Source organism: Herpailurus yagouaroundi, unplaced genomic scaffold (assembly GCF_014898765.1).
Source record: "Herpailurus yagouaroundi ecotype Mexico unplaced genomic scaffold, PumYag 203, whole genome shotgun sequence".
NCBI classification, from domain to species: Eukaryota; Metazoa; Chordata; class Mammalia; order Carnivora; family Felidae; genus Herpailurus; species Herpailurus yagouaroundi.
The window spans coordinates 21,917,986-21,943,131 of record NW_024412434.1 but is presented as its reverse complement, the minus strand read 5'-3'; the positions used below and the strand labels follow the sequence as shown (position 1 = coordinate 21,943,131).

Below are 25,146 nucleotides of genomic sequence, written 5' to 3'. Positions count from 1 at the left end.
AGGGTCAGATGCCTTTGCTGGTGGGAATGCAAACTGGTGCCACCACTCTGGAAAACAGTATGGAGGTTCCTCAAAAAATTAAAAATAGAACTACCCAACGACCCAGCCATTGCACTACAAGGTATTTATCCAAGGCATGCAGGTGTGCTGTTTCGAAGGGACACATGCACCCCCATGTTTATAGCAGCACTATTGACAATAGCCAAAGTATGGAAAGAACCCAAATGTCTATCGATGGATGAATGGATAAAGAAGATTAAAGAAGATGTGAGATACACACAATGGAGTATTACTCGGCAATCAAAAAGGATGAAATCTTGCCATTTACAACTATGTGGGTGGAACTAGAGCGTGTTATGCTAAGTGAAATAAGTCAGCAGAGAGAGACAAATATATGACTCCACTCATATGTGGAATTTGAGATACAAAACAAATGAACAGAAGGGAAGGGAAGCAAATAAAAACAAGGGGGAGACAAAACATAAGAGACTCTTAGATATAGAGAACAAACTGAGGATTGCTGGAGGGATTGTGGGAGGAGGATGGGCTAAATGGGGAAGAGGCATTAAGGAAGACACTTGTTGGGATGAGCACTGGGTGTTATATGTAGGGGATGAACCATTGGATTCTACTCCTGAGATCATTATTACACTATATGCTGACTAACTTGGATGTAAATTAAAAAACCAAAACACAGATGCTTAACCAACTGAGCCTCCCAAGTGCTTGGCTTGATTCTTTATAGACCAATCCCCTAAGCTTCTGTTCATCTGGTGACAAATGTTACTGCCATCAGCACGTAATAGACTGTATTAGTCTGAACTAAAGCATCTTTATCCCAAACTCAAACCACTGGGGAGAAGATTCCTTGGCTCACCCTGGGGTGGGAGTTGTCCTTGCTGAGTGTCTACAGTGGGCCAGGTGCTCTCCAGGTGATGAGGATCCAGGAGACAACAAAACAGACAAATCCTATTGCCACGGAACTTACTTTTTTTTGTATGTTTATTTATTTTTAAGAGAGAGAGAGATAGAGCATGAGCAGGGGAAGGGCAGAGAGAGGGGGAGACACAGAATCCGAAGCAGGCTCCAGGCTCTGAGCTGTCAGCACAGAGCCCAATGCAGGGCTCGAGCTCATGAACTGTGAGATCGTGACCTGACCCGAAGTCGGATGCTTAAACACCTGAGCCACCCAGATGCCCCAGAACTTACATTTTTATATTCCTTACTTTATGTTTAGTACTAGACACCTATCAAGAACCAGCCCCTAACCTTGTTCCCAGGATACAACAGTGAGCAAAATGCACAAACCTAATCACATATGGTGATAAATTCATTCATTCATTTAGTTAATTTTCTAGATTGCTATATGAATGTACCGTAAGGGGGCTTGAACTGGTCGGGGGGCTGGGGAATTTTTTTTAATGTGAATTAAGTTAACTTTATTTTTCAGAACAGTTTTAGATTTACAGAGAAATCGTGAAGATACTACAGACAGTTCTCAGCTGTTCCGCATCCAGTTTCCCCTATTATTAACATCTTCCATGACTGTGGTACATTTGTCACATGTCATGAACCAATATTGATATATTGTTATTAACTAAAGTCCACGCTGTATTGACATTTCCTTAATTTGTACCTAATGCTCTTTTTCTCTCTCAGGATCCCATCCAGGGTATCACCTCATGTTCCTTTGTCATATCTCGCTTAGGCTCCTCTTGGTTGTAAAAGTTCCTTAGACTTTTCTTGTTTTTGATAACCTTGACAGTTTTGAGGAGTTCTAGCTAGTTCCATGGATGCATGGGATTTTTCTCATGGTTAGACCAGGGTTATGGTGTCTGGGAGGAAGACCACAGAGGGAAGGTTCCATATTCACCACATCGTATCAAGGGTATATACTGTCGACATGACTGATAATTGTTGACGTTGACCTTGATCACTTGGCCAACGTAGTTCTTGTCAGGTTTCTCCAGCATTGGGGTACTTCTTTTCCCTCTTTCTCTTTCCATACTGGAGTCTTTGGAAGGAAGTCACTCTGTAGCCCACAGTTAAAAGGGAGGTTTATGCTTTACCTCCTTGACAACATTGTTGGCTTTTTAAACATAGCTATAGTGAGGTATAATTTACACACCACAAATTCAGCTGTTTTAAGTGAATAGTTGGATAAATTTTGGTAAATTTACATAATTGTGCCTGAGGGGAATGGTCTTTGAGCTGATATCCAAAAGATGAGGAGAATTTAAGTAACCAAAGGAAGGGAAGGACTGTTCTGGGTGGAGGTAACTACATATACAAGTTTCTCAAGGAACTGTGGAACAGTCACAGAGCTTGGGTTAATCCTGAACCTCCTGGAAAAGGTAGAACATGTCACCATCCTTCGTTTAATATGCTTCATAAATATTTTCTTCAAAACATCTAAAAGTCAACAGCACTTTATCGCCTAAATGTATAAACTTTAGTTCTTTGAAACATTTGTCTGTCTAGAAGAGCTCAGCCCCTGATGGTTTATCTAAGGTTTTACTATAACGATAAGTAAATATTAGGGTAGTAAAATGCAGACTGGTCCCCGAGGAGAAGAAAATGTCATACAATTTCCTTCCCTTTCAGGTCTTGTTTAAACAAGAATGTAAAGTGCGTGTACTATTTCCTTTCCGATAAGCCCTTGATTTATTTCCCGTTGGAACAAACACACCGCAACAAAGTGAGAAGGAGGAGGTAATTCAGAGGTTGAAGAAGAGAAAGGGACTATATTCAGAAATATGTCCCCACACAGACTTAGAATCTGAAAAAATCCAGTTAGCAAAAGCACAGAAAGCCTCTTTCAGAACTTCACGGGTCACTGAAAATTCCTGGCGTGGAGGAGCATGTTATTAGTCAGGATAGGCAGGGAGCGGTGCGGTAACAAGCAGACCACAGATCTTAGTGGTTTAATAGAATAGGTCGTTGTTTAATGGAGGTCCAATGGCTCTCCTCCAATAATTGACTCAGGGATCTAGGCTTCATTTATCTTGCCATGGTGTCATCTTAAACATATGTCCTCCAAGTTTGCCATGGAAGAGGAAATGTGAGTGTGGTTGATGACCTAGGGAATATTATGATATGGAAATGGTATATATCACTTCTGCCCACATCCGTTCAGGCAGAACCCAGTTACATCACCCCACCCTAAGTGCCCGGGAGGCTGGGAAATGTAGTTCTCTCGTGTCTACAGGAAGGAGAAAATTAAGTGGGTTCTGAGAAATGCATAGTATTTGACACAAGCTCTTACATTTTTAAGTTTATTTTTTTACTTATTTTGAGAGAGAGATAGAAAGCAAGCAGGGAAGGGGTGGAGAGAGAGAGAGGGAGACAGAATCCCAAGCAGACTTGCGCTGAGAGCGCAGAGCCCGATGCGGGGTTTGAACTCCCCAACCATGAGATCACGACCTGAGCCGAAGTCAAGAGTCTGAAGCTGAGCCACCCAGGTGACCTTAAACTTTTTTTTTATTTGATGCCTTTCAAATGCTAAAGTAATACATGCTTATTATAGCAAGGGGTATATAAAAGTGGAACTAATTATCTCCCAGTGTTCTATCATCCTATTGGCTCTCACTTCTCTTTGTGTCCTGTCACACCTTTTTCCTCGTTCATATGACTGTATCCCACATGTATGTGTGATGCAGGAGACATGAACTCTGAGAGACACTTCTGAACCAGCTGGTTTCATGATAGTGCTTCTAGAGTTGCTAAGAAACACTTAATGAAATCTTCATCCAAGAGGTACCTCATACTGACAGAGTAGAGATAGAATTGTGCTGGATTTTAAACTGATGACAATAGATACCACACTTGATCTTAGCCAAAAGGCCAAGAAGTGATTGCTGGATTTTAAAATTGAGTGCTTTTGTTTATGTTTGTCTTGGCTTTCTACAGTTCTTTGGCATTTACTCCTGCCTCTGGGAAGACTTTGTGGGCTCCCCTTGTCACTATTAGAGGCTCCACCTCTGAATGATGCTAGTCGCTGTGCCATCAGAAAGATCTGGGTTCAAATCCTGACTCTGTCTCCTACAATCTCTGGGACTTTGGACAAGTAATGAACTCCTCCAAACGTTACGGAAGGATGTGAAACAAATCTAGTACCTATCACTTGGGGTATTTTCAGTACTACAGACAAAGTCTACTCTTTTTAAAAAATTTTTATTTATTTATTTATTTATTTTTTTAATTTGAGAGAGAGAGGTGTGGGAGGAGGAGAGGGTGGGAGAGAGAGAGAAAGAGAGAGAGAGAGAGAGAGAGAGAGAGAGAGAGAGAGAGAGAATCTTAAGCAGGCTTCATGCTTAGCACAGAGCCCAACATGGGGCTCGATCCCATGACCGTGGGGTCATGACCTGAGCTGAAATCAAGAGCCAGATGCTCAACCGACTGAGCCACCTAAGTGCCCCGATAAAGTCTGCTCTTTAATCTTCCAGGTTACTGGGTATCTATGACATCTTAACGTCCACAACTAGAGACCAGGGAAACTGGCGTTTAAAATGTGTACAATGTGACCAAGAACCTGGGAAAATCCTCTACAAAACAAAGCACCATAAGATGGGAAAGACAGGAAGAGAAAATACAGGCTGGAAAATATTAGTGAGCCGAAGAGGATTTGTAGTATTCATTTAGGAAGGAAAGAAGATATATAGGGAAATGAAGATCAGAAAATGTAGAAGTTATTAGAAACATGTTGAGACTGATCAGCCTGTTTTGCTAGCAATTTTCTTCTTCATTAGTTATGCATAGCTCCCATCAACAGGGGCAGAGTCCTGCTGTGGCAGACCTTTTTGTTAATGACCCAGTGGAACAAAAGGTTCCCTGCAACCTGGAGGTGTTCCCAGAGGAAGGGATTGGGTCCGCTCAGGGTTTTAAGGTTGTTTTGCTGTTTAATGTAACGGGGTCTAAAAGCATAGAAGCCCGATTAGGGACCATCATCAAATTTTGCCAACGTTGAGAAGGTCGTAGAAATATTGACAGCCACCAAAGTAAACACACAAAGATCTTGTTGAAGAATCACTCCATGGACAAAGCACAGGGACCCAAACACGAAAACTTGGGTATTGACACAAATATCCAAAAGAAAAAATGTACAAAAGAAAAAAAATATCGAAGATTCACCAGTACGTATGGCCAGAAAAAACAGAAATCACTTTAGGTATTTCAAGCAAAGAGGGATTTAACACAGAGAATTAAGTCTTAAAGCTGTTGGAAGGGCTGGGAGAACAAAAAGGTGGAAGGTATTGTTACCCAGAGATCAGAAATGCTGGAAGTTGGGACCTATTCCATGGAGTTCAATTCTGGACGTTGAAAGATATTGATCACCTGCTTATTTAAGAAGAGCTCTGTAGCTTTCTGGTTTTTGCACCTTCCCTAAGTACGGCTTGGGGTAGGATCCCAAGCCTTAACTGTATGCAGTTCTCTGTAGGTGCTCAAGGCTATGGCAATGATAATGTAGTAACAGCAGGCTATGAGAGCTAGTCCATGGTGCCTGAAAACTTTGGCTTGCTAGTGGCCATTTACACGGATAGGCTGGTAAGAATTGCGCGCTTCGTTTTGCCTTTAAGATTCAGGCCAGGAGGGGCGCCTGGGTGGCGCAGTCGGTTAAGCGTCCGACTTCAGCCAGGTCACGATCTCGCGGTCTGTGAGTTCGAGCCCCGCGTCGGGCTCTGGGCTGATGGCTCAGAGCCTGGAGCCTGTTTCCGATTCTGTGTCTCCCTCTCTCTCTGCCCCTCCCCCGTTCATGTTCTGTCTCTCTCTGTCCCAAAAATAAATAAACGTTGAAAAAAAAAAATTTAAAAAGATTCAGGCCAGGAGTGTGTTTGCTCTGTATGACTGGCTGACATGTGTAACTTAAGGGATTGTACAGGCTTCCTTTTCCTCTTCGGTGCCTTTCAGAGGGAGAGTAGATCAGTGTTCCAGGTGCAGAGTCTAATGTACTTAACCGGTCTGACAGCTGGGTTGGTGACCATTTTCATGGACTGTTTGTGTTCCTGAGTTTTTGAGAGGAGCATGATGGTGACTTTGTGGAAAGGTATGGTGTGGGAGGCCTTTGGTGGTTCTAGGTAGTTTCCTCATAAGGATCTTTGTTGCAAACATTTTTGCTGTATAACTAATTGACTGTAAGTCAGTTTTTCTGTAAAAGACAAAAAAAAAAACAACCCTGGTTTTATAGTTTGTTGGTTTCATCAACTGGTTTTATTTCTTCGTTGATGCAGTACTCCCATTTTTATGGTATATAAATCTTAGCCCTCATAAGGGTCTATACAGTGCTGTGAAGTTTTGAACCCACATTTCCCATAGAACTTTGGACCAGTTATCAGTGGACGTATGACAATATGCCGAGAACAAACACCAGCGTAGAGGCTTTCACAATGCAATCCAAAGCTCAGGTACAAACATGCATTCTAATATTTGGAAACCGATACTGCTCTTAATGAAGAAAGACATTTTAGCAAAAGAAGAAAACAGTGTGCCGACAAACTGGGAAACGAATCAACATACCAAAAAAAAAAAAAAAAAAAAAAACAAAACAAACAAAACAAAACAAAACCCAAGAGAGAGAGAGAGAAGAAAGTAAACAAGAAAAGAAGGAAGGAGAGAAAGAAAACGAAAAGAGAAAAAAGATAAGAAAACAAACAAAAAACCCCAAATATAATAGTTTGAAGGGAAGACTTCGAAGGCAAGTGCTTAGGTACAGTCCACAAAATAAAATCCGTTATTTGCCCAGGATTAGCGTGAATCTACACATATGTTAAATGTGTTCAAATATTTTGTATTTTGCAATGAAGTCTTCTTAATTTTGTTACACAGGTTCATGTTTCACGAAGTTCTTTTGAACGAAAGACCCGTTCGATTTTCGGTGACTCTGTCTTTTACGGCACGTTTGCTTTACGGCCGAGCCGGCTGCGAAGATGCTCGTCACAAAGACGCCGGCGGCGGAACGCGCGGCCGCAAGCGGGCCTGAGGTTGACCCTTTCGGCGTCCTGGAGTATCGTGTCCTCTTTCTGCTCCCCCCTGGGTCGTCGTATCCTCTTTTGCGTCCTTGGGCCTGTCCTGCCAGCACTGTCCCTCCGGCCGTGGCGGCAAGAGCGGCTCTCGCATACACGCTTCTCCGCCCACGGCTCCACTGCCGTGTAGGCACGCGGTGTGAACCGAGAGCCCAAACAATCCGGCTGATCCGCCATTGGCGGTAGCTCTGTTGGCTGAGGCTGTGGCTCCCGGGAGGAGGTGCTAAGTGCCAGGTTTTTCTGCTCCGAAGCCCCTGCTTGCAGCTCCGGAGGAGGCTTATTGGGGCATTTTCACAGCCATATGTGTCTTTGGCCCTCACCCTTCACCTAAGATCGGAGATAATGTGTCAAAAAACAAATGTTGTCACTGAATCCATTGTCAACGAGCTCTCCAGTCTCCCCAAAGTAGGATCTAGTTCCTAAGCCTGAGAAGTTTGTTTCAGACTCAGTGTGGTACCCAACGTGTTCTGGAATCTAACCCCAGAGCACACTGGGCTGTGTTTTGAGGTTGTTTTTATTTATTTTTTTTTTTGAGAGAGAGAGAGAGCGAGCGAGCGCGCTCGGAAGGAGCGGATAGAGGGAGACACAGAATCCCAAGCAGGGTCCAGGCTCTGAGCTGTCAGTACAGCCCCGACATGGGGCTGGAATTCACTAAACGCGCGATGACCTGAACCATCCAGGTGCCCCTGTTCTAAACGAATTATTTAGTAGGGTTCTTCCCCCCACCCCCATCCTCTGCGATGCCCCATTTAGTTCTCTCCTTCCCACACTCTGCTGCTGCTAAACACTTAGTCAGCAGGGAGCGTCTCACTGCCGCCTTCCCCTAACCCCAGCCTGCCCCAAGGAAGGCGGCATTCTGGATAGCTTTTTAGCGAATAGGTTCAGGAAGCTTGCAGTCATCCCTCCTGAGTGTGATCGCTGGAAAAGCCAAGACCCAAGAGTCCTGTCAGCTGGTGAAAAGCACACAATTTGTCCCATGCAGAGGGATTTGCAGTTTGGAATACATCTTACATCTTCACACACATTATTAATTTGATCCTTACCTTTATTATTCTCCACAGGTGATGAAATTGAAACTCCGGGATTAGCGCACTTGTGCCTGGTCACGTAGATGAAAGCTGGGTGAGAAATCTCCATATCTTCAGACTTTGACTTCTAGACCCTTCTCCCTATACCATACAAGGAACTAACCTATAAAGCTGCAATGAGTGTGGGTATTTATAGCAAATTTGCCCTTCCAAGACCAAAAAAGATGAATTTACCCTTCAGAACCTGGTGAGGAAGGAAAGGAAGAAGATGAGGCAGAAAAAGGAGAGGTTTAAATGAGCCTGGCTTTTCCTGGGCCTTCATTTCATTGGCTCCACTGCTCTGAGAATATTCGGGGAGAGCCGTCAAATAGGTGTGTTTGGGTCTTTGTTCTCTTCCTTGATCTAAGCATTTTGCATCTCTGCTGTAAAAGAATCTTGTTTATTCTTTTTAAATGTTTATTTCTTTTTTTTTTTTCAACATTTATTTATTTTTGGGACAGAGAGAGACAGAGCATGAACGGGGGAGGGGCAGAGAGAGAGGGAGACACAGAATTGGAAACAGGCTCCAGGCTCTGAGCCATCAGCCCAGAGCCCAACGCGGGGCTCGAACTCACGGAGCGCGAGATCGTGACCTGGCTGAAGTCGGACGCTTAACCGACTGCGCCACCCAGGCGCCCCTAAATGTTTATTTCTTTTGAGCGAGAGTGCTCCCATGAGTGCGAGCAGGGGAGGGGCAGAGAGAGAGCGAGCCCAATTTGGGGCTTTATCTCATGACCCTGAGATCTTGACCTGAGCTGAAATCAATAGTTGGACCCTTAACTATCTGAGCCACCCAGGCACCCCAAGAATCTTGTTTATTTTAATGCGTGGTGTGTTCCTATCTCTCAGTCAAATTGGGAGACAGAACGGTCTAGTGGGAAAAAAGACAAAACAAAACTATGGGCTTTGGAGTAATAGTAGATCGCCTTTGCTGACTTCTGACTATGTAGTGAGGACAGTTGACGTGTACTAGCTTGTAGTAATCCTATAAGTACTACCGATGTTTTATTGTACAGATGGCAAAATGAGGGTTTAGAGAGATCAGATAACTCGACTGAGGTCAGGGGTGCCTGGGTGGCTCGGTTGGGTCAGCACCTGACTCTTGATCTCAGCTCAGGTCTTGATCTCAGGGACATGAGTTTGAACCCATACCGGGCATGGAGCCTACTTTAAAAAAAAAAACAAAACTTGCCTGAGGTCACACAGCTAGTAAGTAGGGGGAGTTAAAGAATAGAGCCCGGCAGTGGGACTCCAGAGCCCAGGTTGTCAGTGACTCCCCCAGAGGGTCACAATATTGCTCAGTCTCTGAGCCGCAAGATCCTCATCTGTAAAATGGGGATAAATACGTATCATGCCAAGTGGTGAAATGAAAGAGAATATATAAAGAATCTGGCAGGTAATAGATACTTAGATATTGGCTGTCATTGTTACCATGTTTGAAACCTGCCGAATGGTTCCTCTGATTACAACTGGGGTGTGGACCCTGACAGCATGTAGAGAAATAAACATCTTGGCCCCTCGACAAACAAGCTCTGTGATAATTGGGGAAGTCGCTTAATATCCCTGAACACATAACCTCATTTGTAAAGTGGAGGAGATAATAATAATACTTCTCTATTAGGGTTGTTGTAAGGATCAGATGAGATCACGTGACCATGCCTGGCACATAGAACATGTTCAGTAAATGTTAACTCTTACTATTTATTAAGGGTACGTTTTTTGTAAAGGAAGGCTCTTGTGAATGGTAGTGCTGGGGTTGTGAAAGCAGGGTATGGCGGTGGAGGTCCCCCTCTATTGGAGGGGCTGTTTCAGAACGTTTTCCAAAGGCAGTTAGTGTCTTTTGATTTAAAAACAAATATTAGAAAAAGCAGGTCTGTTCAATATATGATGGAGAGAATAGTGGTTTGGCTCTAAAACCCCCAATGAAGGTACTAGAACATTGTGTAGTTTTATGCTCTAATCTCCCAAACCAGGTTCATCCCTCTGATGCTAAAACTTAGGTATTCTCTCAGAGGAGAAGGCAAGGGAGACTTGAAATGTATTGCTCTTCCCCTGCTGTGACACTCCTGACCCTACACTATATGTCAAGAACTGCAGACCAAACTCCAAAGTCTCCAGGATTCAGGCCTCATGTGGATCTGCCTGTGAGGCTGGTGGGGCGGGTCCTAGGCCTAGCACCAACCCTGAAGGGCAATTTTCAGCACAGCAGGGCCTCACATCATCCTCCTGGACACTCCTCGGAGAATTTAGGGTGCTTGGAAACCCACACGGTGGCCCAGCACTGACGCGGGTAGGTGATGATGATATCGGGCTCTCTCTTCTTGAGGGAGAATGTGAAGAGAGACAGGTGGGCCGTGTCAATGTCCTGGGTATTACAAAGCAGCTCCTGCTTGCCTGTAGACATGTGGCCAGGAGACAGGACTAGGGTGAGGCACCTTGCTGGGGCCTTCAGGCCTTCAGAGGTTGGGGTAGCACCTATCCTTATAGGGAAGCAGAGTTCGGGTTGGAGAAGGTAGTGCATGCCATCTGGCTGTGAGAGGACACACAGATACCCACGAGATGTCCCAGAAAGGATGAGAGGCCTTTGTGGTGGCTGGGTTATCCTACAGTGGCAGGCAGGGTCAGAACCAACAACTATTTATGACTTGAATGTGAAATGTCTTGTTTGGGGCCTGTCCTTTGCCAGGAGGCAGAGTCCCCACCCTCCTGGCGAGTGGCCACTCAGAGGCAGAAGAGCTTAAGGCCACCAGTGAGCAGGTATTACAAGAGATGGCTTCAGGGCTCAGGAAGCTCACCTTGTGAGTGCCCATGTTTGGCTTGGCTCAAAAGAAGGGCGTTCCTTCTGCTCAGTAAACCCCAGATCAAGGGCTCGATATCTAAGGCATGTGTGGCAAAGGTGGTGAGCCATCTGTCTTTCATTAGGTTTCTTGGGGCAGAGCCACGCCTGGCTCACCTTTCTGTCGCCGCTCACGTATGCGGTTTGTAGCCTCGGATTGGATTGGACAACAAGGCCCGAGATCCTTCTTGGCTACATGGGTTGGTCTGTAACCTGCCATCTCCATCCCCTCTGTGCCCTGCTTGAGGACTCCAGTAAGCCCCACCTACCAGTCGCCAAGCACACTAGGGAGTGAAAGGAAGTCCCAGAGAGGTAAGGGAGACCGTTTGTAGCAAGGGAAGAACAGAAGAAATGGAAGGGAGCGTGCTCAGTGAATGCCAGGTGAGGAAGTGTGGGTACTGACTGCTCCCCTAATTATCAGCCAAGGGACTCAGATTCCTGCTCCCTCTGCCCCCCGGCTACATATATCTGCCCCGCAAACAGTACCAGCCGGTTAAAGTAACGCAACTGATGGGGAGAAAAACATCCCAGAAACATTGTCACCTCCGGGGCTGACACTGCAAAGTCTCCTGAGCTTTGAACCTAGATCTTGTACTTAACCTTTAGAAGGCCAGGGAGAGCACGGGTAGCAGCGGGGAAAGGAGGGCTCTCGATTTTTACCAGCCGTGTTGAACACTGAGTGGATTCTGGACACCGGGCAGTTTCAGCAAGTCTTCTGTGACCCAGATGTAGCACTCCTGGTCTCTAGAATGGGGCACGCCACCTAAACTGGACGGTCTCTGTCGTCGCAAGCAGGCCTGGCTTCACACAACCCCGTGCACGGAGGGGTCCTGCCCTTGATTAATGCTCCGTTGCTGCCTTGTTGAATTTCTTAATTGTTCTCATTTAATCAGTTTTGTTTTAAGATTTAATTTTTACGTTATCTCTACACCCAACTTGGGTCTTGAACTCAACCAGCCCAAGATCAAGACTTGCATGTTCCTCCAACTGAGCCAGCCAGGTGCCCCAATAAATTTTCTCTTGTAAAATGTATATAACATAGCATTATGCCGTAATTAAAAATGAAACGTACCATAAAATTTGCCATTAAAAAAAATTCCAGTAGAGTTAACATACGGTGTTATGTTAGTTTCAGGTGTGCAATATAGTGATTCAACACTTCCATACACTACCCAGTGCTCATCGTGGAAAGTGTACTCTTAATCCCCTTCATCTGTTTCACCCATGGGGCGCGCCCCCCGGCCCGCCACACGTATCTCCACTGGCAACCACCAGTCTGTTCTCTATATTTAATAGGTGCGCTATGTGTTTGTGTCGTTTTTTCTTTGTGTCTTTTTTTTATATGTTTATTTTGAGAGGGAGTGCAAGCAGGGGAGCAGCAGAGAGAGAGAGAATCCCCCACTGTGCAGAGCCTGATGCAGGGCTCGATCTCACAACTATGAGACCATGACCTGAGTTGAAATCAAGAGTCCACGCTTAACTGACTGAGCCACGCAGGCGCCCCCATTTGTTTTGTTGCTTAAATTCCACATATGAGTGAAATCATGTGGTATTTGTCTTTCTCTGACTGACTTATTTCACTTAGCATCATATCCTCTTCCTTTTTTTTTTTTTTTAATGTTTATTTTTAAGAGAGAGAGAGAGCGTGAGCAGGGGAGGGGCAGAGAGAGAGAGGGAGGCACAGAATCTGAACCAGGTTCCAGGCTCCGAGCTATCACACAGAGTCCAACACGGGGCTTGAACCCATGAACTGTGATATCATAACCTGATCTGAAGTCGGACACCTAAGTCACTGAGTCACCCAGGTGTCTCAGCATCATACTTTCTAGATCCATCCATGTTGCAAATGTTAGGATTTTGTTCTTTCTCATGGCTGAGTAATATTCCTGTGTGTGTGTGTGTGTGTGTGTGTGTGTGTGTGTGTACACACATTGGCTATTTTAAAGTGTGCAATCCAGTGGCATTAATTACATTCACAATATTGTGCAACTACCCCCACTATCTATTTCCAAAGGTTTTTCTTCACCCAGATAAACTCTAAAACCATTAAGTAATAACCCTTCATTCCCCTCTCCCTTCAGCCCCTGATTACCTCTCATGTGATTTCTGTCTCTGTGAATTTGCCTGTTCTGGATATTTCATGTAAGTGGAATCAGACAATATTTGTTCTTTTGTGTCAGGTTATTTCTCTTAATATAATGTTTTAAGGGTTCATCCATGTTGTAGTCTGTGTCAAAACTTTACTCCTTTTTAAAAAAAATTATTTATTTTTGAGAGAGGGAGAGGGGCTAGAGGGGGGGAGAGGCGGGGGTGGGGGTGGGAATCTCAAGCAGACTCCATGCTGTGCGCACAGAGCCTGACTCAGTTCTCAAACTCTCAAACTGTGAGATCCTGATCTGAGCCGAAATCAAGAGTTGCACACTTAACTGACTGGCACCCCGAACTTTATTCCTATTTATGGATGAGTCATATTCCATTGTATGTATGCACACCACGTTTTGTTGATCCGTTCCTCTCTTGATGGACACTTGGCTTGTTTCCACTTTTCGGCTTTTGCGAATAATGCTGCCTTGAGTGTGGGTGTGCAGATACGTGTACGAGTCCCCATTTTCAGTTCTTTGGGTAGTATTGCTGGGTCGTGTGGGAATTCTACATTTAGCTTTGTGAGGAGCTGTCAAACTCTTTGACATTCGTCGTTTCTGAACAAGGGGCCCTGCATTTGCGTTTTGCACTGGGCTCTTCCAGTCCTGTAGCTGGTCCTCTCTCAGGGCTGTTTCGGCGGATATCAAGGTCGAAGACACACTCGAATTACCTCTCCCTTGGGTGGGTCAGCCCTCGATAGCCAGAAATTAGCCACCACACCTATCTCAGAGCCTCTGAACAAACAGGGCTTACTTGTCTGTTTATGTCATACTATGGAAGGAGAATGGTTTATCTACGTCTTCAGCTTGAGGACTGAGACCAGCTCCCACATAGTTTGCTTACATCTACATCAACATGGCTATGACGTACACTACTGTGCAGTCTTCACTAAAGACTTGATTCCACTGTCTTCCCCAATATCATTTTACTGTTGTAGAAACGCTCGCCCAGGAAGATAAAAGTTGCAACCAACTATTGCTTGAGGAACTTCCCCAAACCCGCTTAAACCGGCTTCGCTTCGAAAGATAGCAGTGAATGACTGTGAACACACCTTGCCGTGCCCACGATCCTGAACTTTTCTGTCGTGAGCCTTATTCAATCCTAATCCACTGGACACTGAAACGCTCACCTTAAATGGGGAATATCCTGACTTCACCTGCCCCACTCGAAGACACCGTCACGACTGCCAAGAAGTGACCTCTCCTATTGCCAATTCTTCTATTGAATATGGGAGCCCATATTCAATAAACTATAGTTTTACCTTCCACACTATGCATTTGCTCCAATCCCATTTTTGGAAATTTCAGCCAGTATCCATTCTTCCACTGATGGGTTGAGTGCCTGCTATGTGGTAGGCGGCACCTGTAGACACTAGTTCCGTGACAACTGGGACAGACTCGGCTTTCATTTTTATAGAGCTCACCCCTCCTTGATCCTTAAGTCCCATTCCTGCACCTAGGGAAAGGGGAGACAAAGGGCCACTTCCAACTTGAATTTATTTGAAAATGGAGCTTCTCCAGCAAACAAGCTAGATCTCTGCTTTTTAAATCGGGATGTCTTGACATTGTCGGGGAGGAAAAACTTTGCTTCTACCCTCTTAGGTTCAGTGCCTGGAGGCCTGCAAATGTGGCCAACAAAAAACAGACAAACAGGAGAAAAGGAATACAAATTGTATTAATATCTTACTTGGACAGGAGCTCACAGAAAAAGAAGTGAAACTCGGGTCATTAGACTTGACTTGGGGGCTTGTACACCATCTCTTTCAAAGGAAAGGAGGTTTGTGCTTTGAGGAACCACATGCTATGAAATGACTAGGCTATGTATGGGAAGATGAAGGGTTTTTTTTTAGTAAGGTCTGTTTACACAGACTCATCTCAGTGAGGACTGTCTTGGTGGCAAGAGTCACTTTCTTCCTAGTGTGGGAGATGGAGACACTTTCACAAAGGGAAGTTGATGTCCTGCTTTTAGGTGGAAAAGAGGAGGGAAGAGAATTCTTCCTGCATTTTGTTGAGTCTCAGATGCCTTCAGCTTAAAATAATCCTTCTGCCAAGGTAGTATGTTTTGGGCTAACATATCCTGATCCCCTTAAACCTTATCTTTACAAGGCCAGGCAGCAAGATGTTCTTAGCATGAGTTTGTTACTTGTAATGATTACTTGTCACTGCTGGGTTCCCTTACCTCTGAGGTACTTCTTGTGTCTGCTGCCACTCCACGCCGCTATTGCAGGGACAGAGCCGAGGGCTTGCGAGCCATGGAGTGGCCCGAGCCTCCTCAACACGGCCTCTTTCAAGCCTAGCGTCCAGTTGGTGAAATGACCCACAGGAGGCACAGGAGAGCCCCCAGGGGGATATTTCCAGGCTATGCGATCAGCCTGGTCAGTTAAGGGGCCCTATCAAAGGCTTCGCCAAGAGCTATGACCTGCCAAACCAGTTTGTAAACCAGCCCCAGCCACTTTGGGGTGACTGTTGCACGTCAGGATGAATGCAAGTCTGGATGCTCAAACAATTCTCTCAATGTTTGGTTTTCTTTTAACTTAAGAAGGGCTTTCACTTTTCTTCCCATTTATCTATTTTGCAGCTGGTTCTTAGATACGCTCCAGCCCGGCCTGTTTATCTCGTGAGCTTCAGAAGGCAAGCCGCCCCCGCCCGCCATGGCTCCTTCCCCGTGTGATTACATCTTTCCTTGGTAATGGGGTTTTGACTGGCCTTTTGTATAACGCTCAGCCACAATGGGACAAGAATATTCTCCCCTTATTTTTATCAGGCGCTTTTATTTCCTGAGCTGTTTTTGTAAGTGTGCTTGTTTCTGGTTTTGCTCCTCGTCTGGAAGGGGGCCCGGGATTCTGGGATAAGATTAGATGCCCTGGTGTGTCAACTGGTCTTTAAAAGAAAGAAGCAAAAGTTGATCACATGCTGAAGCTCAGGGCCAATGCAGAGCTACCTCCCAAGAGACCAATCAATTTCAATTAAGGAGATTAAAAGCCCCGAGCACAGAGAGGCCTGGTCACGGGTTTCTGAATGCCCTGCTCTTCCCGCAGCCTGAAAGCAGCCAGTGGACCCCAGAAGCACTGGGTATTGTCCTCCGGGCCAGTGTCAAGACAGCAGTGAGGGAGCGAATGCGAAAGAAGCAGGCAGCTGAAGGGGCTCGGTGATTCTTCACGGGACCCTGTTGGCATTTGGGGCAGGGCTGACCTCCAGCTTCCTTGACCCCGCCAAGCATCCAGACCCAAATTACTGGCCTAACCCAACCCAGTCCAAACTAACAGCCCCCACAGTTCCCAGGGGCAGAACCACCCCAGGCACCCAGCAGCCGCGTCCGATGCGCTTTCCGCGTGGAGAGCTGGTCCTCGTGGTCTGTCCGCTCCCCTTCCGCTGGGCCATTGCAGAGGCTCTGAGTCTGCTCCCCCCCCGCCCCCCCGACGAGATTCCAGGTCCCCTAACTGCTTGGGCATCCTCGAGCCCACACCACTGCAGGGGAAGGGCACAGGCCAGAGCAGGGGTGCCTAGTGGAGGAGAGGGGCTTTAGCGTGGCACGGGGGCACGGCTGAGCCCACCTCTGCCTTTTACCGGCTCTGCACCGCCCCGGAGTCAGCACGTGACCAAGTTTCTTTTCAAGACCAGTTGCCACACCAGGGCACCCACTGTGCCTCCAGGTACCGAAGTGAGCCTCACTTTTCATGTTTATGAAAAAGGAGCTATAGGGGCGCCTGGGTGGCTCAATCGGTTGCTCGTCCAACTCTTGGTTTCAGCTCAGGTCGTGATTCCACGGTCGGGGGATTGAGCCCTGTGTCGGGCTCCTGTACTGAGCATGGAGTCTGCTTGGGATTCTCCCTCTCTCTCTCTCTGTTTCTCTCTCTCTCTCCCCATCCCTCTGTTCCTCTCTCCCTCTTTCTCTTTAAATTAAAAAAAAAAAAAAAAAAAGGAACTACCACCTGCCTCACAGGGTTTGCCGGGCTCACAGGAGGTAATGTGTGCACATCAAGTCCTGACATCCCCAGCCACTGTCCGCGGGCAGGCTGTCTGCTTACAGCGGCACCGGGCAGGTAGGGGAGGCGGGGGTAGGAATCACAGCACCCCAGATCTGGTGACTTTTGTTCAGAATCCAGTGAATCTGTTAGGATCGGATGAACATGCTCTGTCCACTGTGAATGCTGTGGAAATATCGAGGCTTTGTCACGGGATCGGGGGCGGGTGGCAGGAGAACGGGGGGGGGGGGGGGCGGGGGGGGGGGGGGGGGCCGGGGTGCAGGGGAGGGGACCGAGGCAGCAGGAGGCAGCACAGGGCAGGAAGGAAGAAGGGTGGGAGGAGCAGGAGGCTGACACAGTTACTTGCTGGGCAGGAAGGAGAAGTGGTCGGGGTGTCAGCTGTGTGCACTGACCCGCTACAGAGACCCTGTGGAGAGAACTGCAGGGGCCCGAAGCCACTGCTCCCCTGGCTTTCTCTCTGCGGCTTATCTTCTGGCTGCTTTTCCTCCCACCAGGCCGGCCCGGAGAGTGAAGGGGGCGGAGGGGAGGCTCGGTCCAGGCCGCGTGGTTGCTCGTCTGGTCACCCAAAGGACAGGGCGGGGGCGCTGTCGAAAGCAACTGCATCCAGAAGTCTGGGGTCACAGCGCTCCCAGCCCTTGTGGGGTGCATGCACCTGCCCAGGGTCACTTCAGTTCATGGCAGGGCCATCTCCTGTCTTTCTTTCCTGCACCCCCCGGCCTCCTGGGCCTGCTTTCTTCCCTGACCTACTTCTCCCAAGATAATTGAGAAACGAATGACTAAAGCTGCAGGCTCAGGCCTGTTGTGAAAGGTTGGGATGGCTGTTCATCAACATTAAAACATCTGGACCGTTTTTTCTAAAACAAGAAAAATAAGTCTTGTGCAGATTGCGTTATATCAAGATCGCCTTTTTCTTGATACAAGTTTTTTTTACAAATGTAGAAAAATGGAACTTACCATTTCTGTGAAAGAGGAGGAAACTATTGCAGTATGGAGCTTAAAGGAAGCTTTTAGTTGCCAAGGAAGGAGGCGATGAGCTTCCTGGAGGAAGCCTCACCTTGAGGTGGGACCAGCTTTATGGGATCCTGAGCCGCCAGCCCTTCCTTCTGGAGACAGAAATCTGTCGGGTGGCCTCACACGAGGGGGCATGAGGGTGAGGTGTGGCCTCCCCATCAGGCAGTAGGAAGGGACTGGGGTGTGATGTGCCCTGGGACCTGCCTTCACACACAGCACCTGTATGGGCGGGGCTGTGTCCTTCGGACGTGGCTTTGTCGTGCCATGGCCTGGGAACCCAGGCCGTTTCTGATAAACACCCGAGAGAAGACACGCTACTGCTGGAGGTGGCCCCAGACAGCAGGAGCCGGCCTGAGCCACAGCGACTTGGGCTGTCAGTAGCAGAGCCTGGGTCTCGGTCAGTTGGGGCTGTCACAACACACTGTGACAGAAGAAGCCACTTCCTTCTCACAGTTGTGGAGGCCGGAAGTCTCAGATCAGTCAGGGTGCTGGCCCATGCAGTTCCTGGTGAGAGTTTTCCTGGCTTGCAGACAGACACCTTACTGTGTCCTCACTTGGCAGAGAGAGCGAGAGATCTGGTGGCTTTTCCTTTGACAGGGACACTAATCCCATCGTGGGTGCCCCACCCTCATGACCTCATCTAAACCTGATTCCCTCCCAAAGGCCCCACCTCCAAGTACCATCAAGTTGAAGGTCAGGGCTTCAGTCTTTAACTGCTCTCTGTGCCTCACCATTACCTTTATGCCTCCTCAGTCGCTTACGCAGACCTCTGGGCTGAGCTTCTTAAACTATCCGTGGTGAAGTTTTCTTATTCGCAATAGGGGATGATGTGTGGTGAGAAAAAATGAAATTATTGTATAAAAAAGACATGAAATACAAGCTCATTTCTTTCTTTTTTTGTTTTTATTAGATCCCACTGACAGAGCATTGCTGTTGAGTTGGTGTGGATGCTGCTGAATGCTCACTGTCACCTTCTGTATTCATCTTGGGGAGCAGTAACCCAGCCTGTCGGGGCCTCCTGCACAGACCACCCTTTGAATGGTACCGTCGGGAGCCCCGTGGGATAGTCTGTCAGCCCCCACGTCAGTGGGACTCTGCCGCTTCCAGAGACAGAGACCCGAGATCAGATCCCAGTGAAGAGGCGGGACTCCTCCCAAGGGGACAGAGCAGACTGCTTTACGAGAGCCAAGGGGCCCTCTTTCCCAAAAGCACTGGATGTCAGAACAGAGGGGCTGGGAATCTGAACACGAGTGAAGGTTTCCCAGGAGAAACTCTCCTGGCAAGGCCGCTGGAGAGAGAAAGCTCACCTCAGCCTCCGACCAGTTGACCAAGTGTCAAGTCTTTCATTAAGATTTGCTGACCAAAGAGGAGAGGGACGCGGGTTCCCTCTGTTCCTCCATGGTGTCCAAGCTCAGCATGGGGCTCGGGAGCACCAGACAGCTGGGATGTCTGTGCTCTCTGGGCTGTAGCACCGTAAGCCTCGCAGGCACAACCCTGGGGCACTGGGCTGTCGGGAGACCAGGGGTCTCTGATTCATCATCAGTAACGTGGCGGCGACAGCCCTGCAGTCGTGGTCGTTTGCTGGGGAGGCCCTTACAAGACCCCACAGGATGAGTGGTGTAAACAACAGAATTTTCCTTCCCCACCGACCCTTCCCTCCCGGCCTCAGAAGGAACCAGCTCTGCCCACACCTTGATTGCAGATTTCTAGCCGCCACAGCCGTGAGGAAAGAAATTTCACCTGCAGTGAAATGGGGGGTGAGCCTGCGATCCCCCCAGGTTCAGCCTGATTGTAAGCAGATTAAGGCTCAGCGTAGAACTCTTGTGGTGCGGCCTTCTGACGCAGCTGAATGTGGGACTTCGACCGTGTAATCTTTCCAAGTTAAAATGTATTTATAAAGCACAGATAATAAAAATAACATCTATTTATCTCCCTAGGTGTTCTGAGCCTTCAGTGACGCTGGCAGCGATGATGCATTACAAAACCAAACAAATTATTCCTCGGGACAGACGACCCGGGGGCAAATCAACCACCACAACAGAAAAGACAAGCTTTCAAACCAAGGAGAGAAGACAAGATTGTAATGCCTTCCTAACAACCTTGCTTTATTGATGCAATGCAAGGAAAACTACATTAGATTCTATTGATTCTCTTTGAGATCTAATAATATGCTCTATTCAGATCTTATTCACATACACTTCCTCCACAGTCTTTCTCAGGAGCTGAAATTGGCCAGTTACAAACAGAATTTGTTCTCCTGTCCTTTGAAATCACAGAAGCGGACGTGTTTTCGAACACAAAAGATACGAAGCTTTCTTTGGGAAACAAAGCATAGTGGGGAAAAATATCTCCCCTCTAAACAAAATTGAAAGCATGCCTTACTTCAGATTTATTTGATTACAGAATCTTCCTCGGGGCTAATCAGTTTTCGAACCCATTTCTATTGGCACCAGTGAGCTAATAAAAAACCCAGAAGGAGAGAAGTATCACAACAACTCAGAGAAACTAGGTTGTTCATTTAAAAAAAAAAAAAAAAAAAAAGCATTGAATTAATGTTTACACTGCTGAGTCAAATTATTTATGTGTACGCTATAGGTTTTGCATCCCCAGAATTTGTTAGCATTCAGAGTATGATAAATTGTACCTGGCTGACTTGTGAAAAATCATCTCAAGAAAGACTTTTTTTTTTTTTCCAGTGGGAAAATATATGGATGACACACGGTGGCTCATTGAAACTGTTCTTTGGGTGAACAGGCAGAACAATTCAGCAGAAGGGAGAGGCGGATTTACAAATTATTATTTTTTATTTTTTGAGAGAGAGAATGAGCAGGGGAGGGGCAGAGAGACAGGCAGAGAGAGAATCCCAAGCAGGCTCCACACCGTCAGCACAGAACCCGATGCAGGGCTCGAACTCACGAACCATGAGATCATGACCTGAGCCGAAACCGGGAGTCAGACGCTCAACTGACCGAGCCCCCCCAGGCGCCCCAAGGAGAGGCGGGGTCTTGGATGTCACAGTGGATGATTAAGAATTTGGGCTTTGGGGCAGTGTTGTAATAATGCTCATCAGGTAACTTCTGTACCTCGTCTGTAGGTTGGAAACTCAGGGTTTTCTGCAAATATTCAAAGCAATAAAACACACAGTACTACAGGAGCCCGTCCAGAGTTAAGAATCTAGTAAATGTCAGCTTTTGTATCCTTATTATTACAGAGAATCTCTTATTTATATTTCATCTGCAGAAAAATTACAAAAAGGATTAAGTATGTTGAAAAAAAAAATAAAAGTAGGTCTCGGGCCTCCTTAACACCCGTGCCGTGTCAGTTCTAAGAAGGGGTGTTAACACGGGTTAGCAAGCCTGTGGAGAACCCAGAGCCCTCGTGTGTTGCTGGCGGGGAGGTTAAAGGGTGTGGACCCCTTGGAAAACTGGTGGTTCCTTGAAAGTTAAACACGGAGTTACCATCTGGCCCAGCAGTTCCACTCCTGATTGCATATACACCCAGGGAATTAACAACACACATCTGTACAAGACGTGTATCCCGGTGTTCGTTGCCGATTTAGTCACGACAGCCAAAAGATGGAAACAGCTTAGGTATCGCCATTGGCTAATGAAAGGATAAACAAAATGTGGTACGGCCATGCAATGGAATGTTATTTGGCGAAAAGCAGCAATGATAACACTGATACACGCTACAATGTGGATAAACCATCAAAACACTATACCAAGTGAAAGAAGCCATGTGTCACAAAAGCTACCTCTTGGATAATTCCATTAAAAAAAAAAAAGATTGAAAAGCATTTATCACTTACAAATTGCATTTTCTCTTCTTTTTAGAAAGTTATTTGTTTTTTAAGTTATCTCTGCACCCAGTGCGGGGCTCAAACTCACGACCCAGAGATCAAGAGCCGTATGCTCTGACTGAGCCAGCCAGGTGCCCTTTTCTGATTTTTTATGCAATGTTGTTCATTTCAGGTGTATAACATAGTGAGTGACACACTCTTTGCATATGTTCTGAAATGACTACCCCAATAAGTCTAATCACTATGGATGACTCCGTTTATTTGAAATATCCAGAACAGGCGAATGCGTGGAAATAGAGGTATCAGTGGTTACCTAGGTTGGGTCAGGGAGCAGTAACGGGTGTGACTGCTAATGGGTACAGGGTGTCTTTTTGGAGTGACGAAAATTTTCTGGAATTAGGTAGTGATGGTTGTATGACTTCGTGAATATACTAACACTCACTGAATTGTACACTTTAAAATGGTTAGTTTTATAGTATATGAATTTTTGTTAATGTTTATTTATTTTTGAGAGAGAGAGAATGCAAGCAGGGGAGGTGCAGAGAGAGAGAGAGGGAAGGAAGCAGGCTCCAGGCTCTGAGCTGTCAGCAGAGAGCCCGACACGGGGCTCAAACTCACAGACCGCAAGATCATGACCCGAGCCAAAGTCAGATGTTCAACCAACCGAGCCACCCAGGCACCCCTATGGTATATGAATTTTATCTTGGAAAAAAAACTGATGAATGCTTAATGTGTCAGAAGGTAACAAAAATTGCAGCATCCAGAGATAATCACTGCAAATATTTTGATGTAGATCCATCAGACTTATGCAAATATACATAAAAAATAAAGTGGGGGGCACCTGAGCGGCTCAATCTGTTGGGCATCCGACTTCAGTTCAGGTCATGATCTCACGGTTCGTGGGTTCGAGCCCTGCATCAGGCTCTGCACTGACCGCTCAGAGCCTGGAGCCTGTGTCTCCCTCTCTCTCTCTTGCTCTCTCTCTCTGCTCCTTCCCCGCTCATGTTCTCTCTCTCAAAAATAAATAAACATTTAAAAAAATAATAAAATGGGATCATACAGCGCATGCTGCCGAGTGAACGTTTTATATTACTATCCTCTCAGGAAACTGCCTCGAACCATCAGCGGCTTCTACCTCTCAGTGTCCCCCAGTGCCTGGCATTTCCACATTTCTCGTCATGTTCCTTCTCTTTCCAAAGTTCTTCTTCAGGAGGACTTTCAAACTGTTCCTCGGATCATCAGGGTACTTTGAATGCTTTGTCACAACCCGCCCTGTGTTATGAGATGCTCCATTGACACCTATGATTTCAATGGCACTGATTCCGAAATCCATATTTCTACCTTGACTTTTATCCCAAGTACTCGTCCTGCGTCTCCAAATGCCTACTGGAAATTCCCACTGGATATTCATCAGTGACGTTATCGTAGGACTAAAATCGAACTCATTAAACTTTTCGATGCCACAGCCTGGCACAGCAGAAGATGGGCGGAGTTCTGAATCTTGAGAGACGAGTTCAGGCCCACACTTAACCTTTCTGATTCAAGTCAGGCTTCCTGGAAGTTACGGAAAATGTACTTTGGCTGATTCAGACAGAAAAGGGATGTGAGGAGAGACATGTGGCAGCTTTCCCAACAGGCCGGAAGGAGGAGCCAGCCTGGGAAAGGCAGCGGGCAGTGTGGCGTTCCAGGAGCTAGCAGGTCTTAGGGATGCGAACAGGAGCTGGATACGGGACAGCCCCTGTCCACTCTGCCTAGCCTCGATTTCCTTGAGCCAAGAAAAATGGGGATAATTTGACCACCCACGTCATGGGATTGTAAGGAAGATGGAGCTGGTATTCCGGAAGATTCTTTGTAGACCATGAGCCCCTCCGCAGGTGTTAAGGTTGTTTATACTACCAAGTGAGGTTTTTCCTTCCCATCTCTGTTCTGTTCCTGACCCTTTTACCTCTGTGCCCACTCAGTGTCCCTCCTCCCACCCCCTCCGTCCGTGGGTGCCCCCTCCCTCTCAGCACCCCTTTTCCCACCAGCTCCTCCAGATCCAAGCCCCAGGGTTTCTTCATCCTTCCTTCACCTTTCTCCCACCTTTCTCTTCCCCTCACCATTGGCACCTTAGAATTCAGGGGCAACAAAGGAAACCAGCCTCTCCCAAGCTTGATTACACATTGGGCTTGCCTGGGGCAGACCTCCCAGGCCTCGTTCTTACACAAGCTTCTCAGGAGAGCGCGGCAGGAACGGGCCCGCCCCCAGGAATCTACAAACCAAGTTTCTCGCCCAGAGCGCTAGCCCCCAGAAGAGGGTTCCGAATTGAAGCAGGTTTGGAAAACGCCGCATCCGTCTCCCTCTAAAAGAGTCACAATTCAAGAGGTCCTGCAGGTAAGATACCTGTGAAACAGTGCAAATGTCTAAGACTACGAGGTTGCGAAGCTGTCTCGTCCTGTGATCCTGTGATTTATACTAAGAGATACAGATTTGGTCTTGTTTCTGGCACAGAAGTTCCCCAAGCCTTGGAATTTCCTAAATGCTGAGAGCAACAAAGGTGTCGTTTGTTATGTTAAGGAGGTGACTTTCGGACCCCACCTAAAGTTAGGGCTGGTTGGCAGCCTTACCCCCACCCCACCCCTGGCCACCACCGCTTTGGGTGAAGGGCCAGGAGCTGGAGATTGAGTTCAATCACCAATGGCCAATGAGTTAATCAGCTGTGCCTGTGCAATGAGGCCTCCATGGAAACCCAAAAGGGGGTGATACAGAGGGCTCCTGGGTTGGTGAACAAATGGAGGCTGGGGGAGAGTGGTGCACTCAGAGAGCGCGGAGGCTCCTGGCCTGTGCGTCTCCTCCCTCTGGCCCGTCCTGAGTCCTATCCTTGTATAATAAATTGGTCATCTAGTAAGTAAAATGATTCTGAGTTCTGTGAGCCCCTCAAGCAAATTAACCAAACCTGAGGAGGGGGTCACGGAGCCCTCAATTACAGCAGGCAGTCAGAAGTGTGGGTGACAACCTGGGCTTGTGACTGTCGTCGGAAGGAGGGGTGAGTGGGGGATGTGGGGAGCAGTCTTGTAGGACTGAGCTCTTACTCTGACTCCGATGCTATCGGGATAGGAAGTGTCAGAACTGATGAGTTGGAGGGCCTGCAGCTCGAGTCCCAAGAATTGCTTGGTGTGGCGACGCTCCCCCCAGTGGAACCTATTTAGTCCCATGACGTCTATTAAAATTCTGCAAGGAGAATATTCTGAGAAACACATACATTGGGAAACCGTGGCCTATAGAATAAATTTGCCAAGGTTTTTGAC

General features: G+C 47.0%; 1 long non-coding RNA gene and 1 pseudogene across 3 annotated transcripts in view; one reads left to right on the top strand and one right to left on the bottom strand.

The window, feature by feature from the left end:
• The window catches only part of LOC121014800 (uncharacterized), a 37,108-nt gene extending 11,962 nt beyond the window's left edge, over window positions 1-25,146 (top strand). For 2 of the 3 annotated variants that reach the window (XR_005783431.1, XR_005783429.1), the window contains 3 exons: window positions 15,642-15,749; window positions 18,971-19,101; window positions 19,998-20,579. This is a non-coding gene — a long non-coding RNA (uncharacterized LOC121014800). Of the gene's footprint in view, window positions 1-15,641; window positions 15,750-18,970; window positions 19,102-19,997; window positions 20,580-22,963 lie in introns of those variants that run through there. The other variant, XR_005783430.1, reaches the window with a different exon arrangement.
• On the bottom strand, window positions 3,692-3,855 carry LOC121014918 (uncharacterized; annotated as a pseudogene).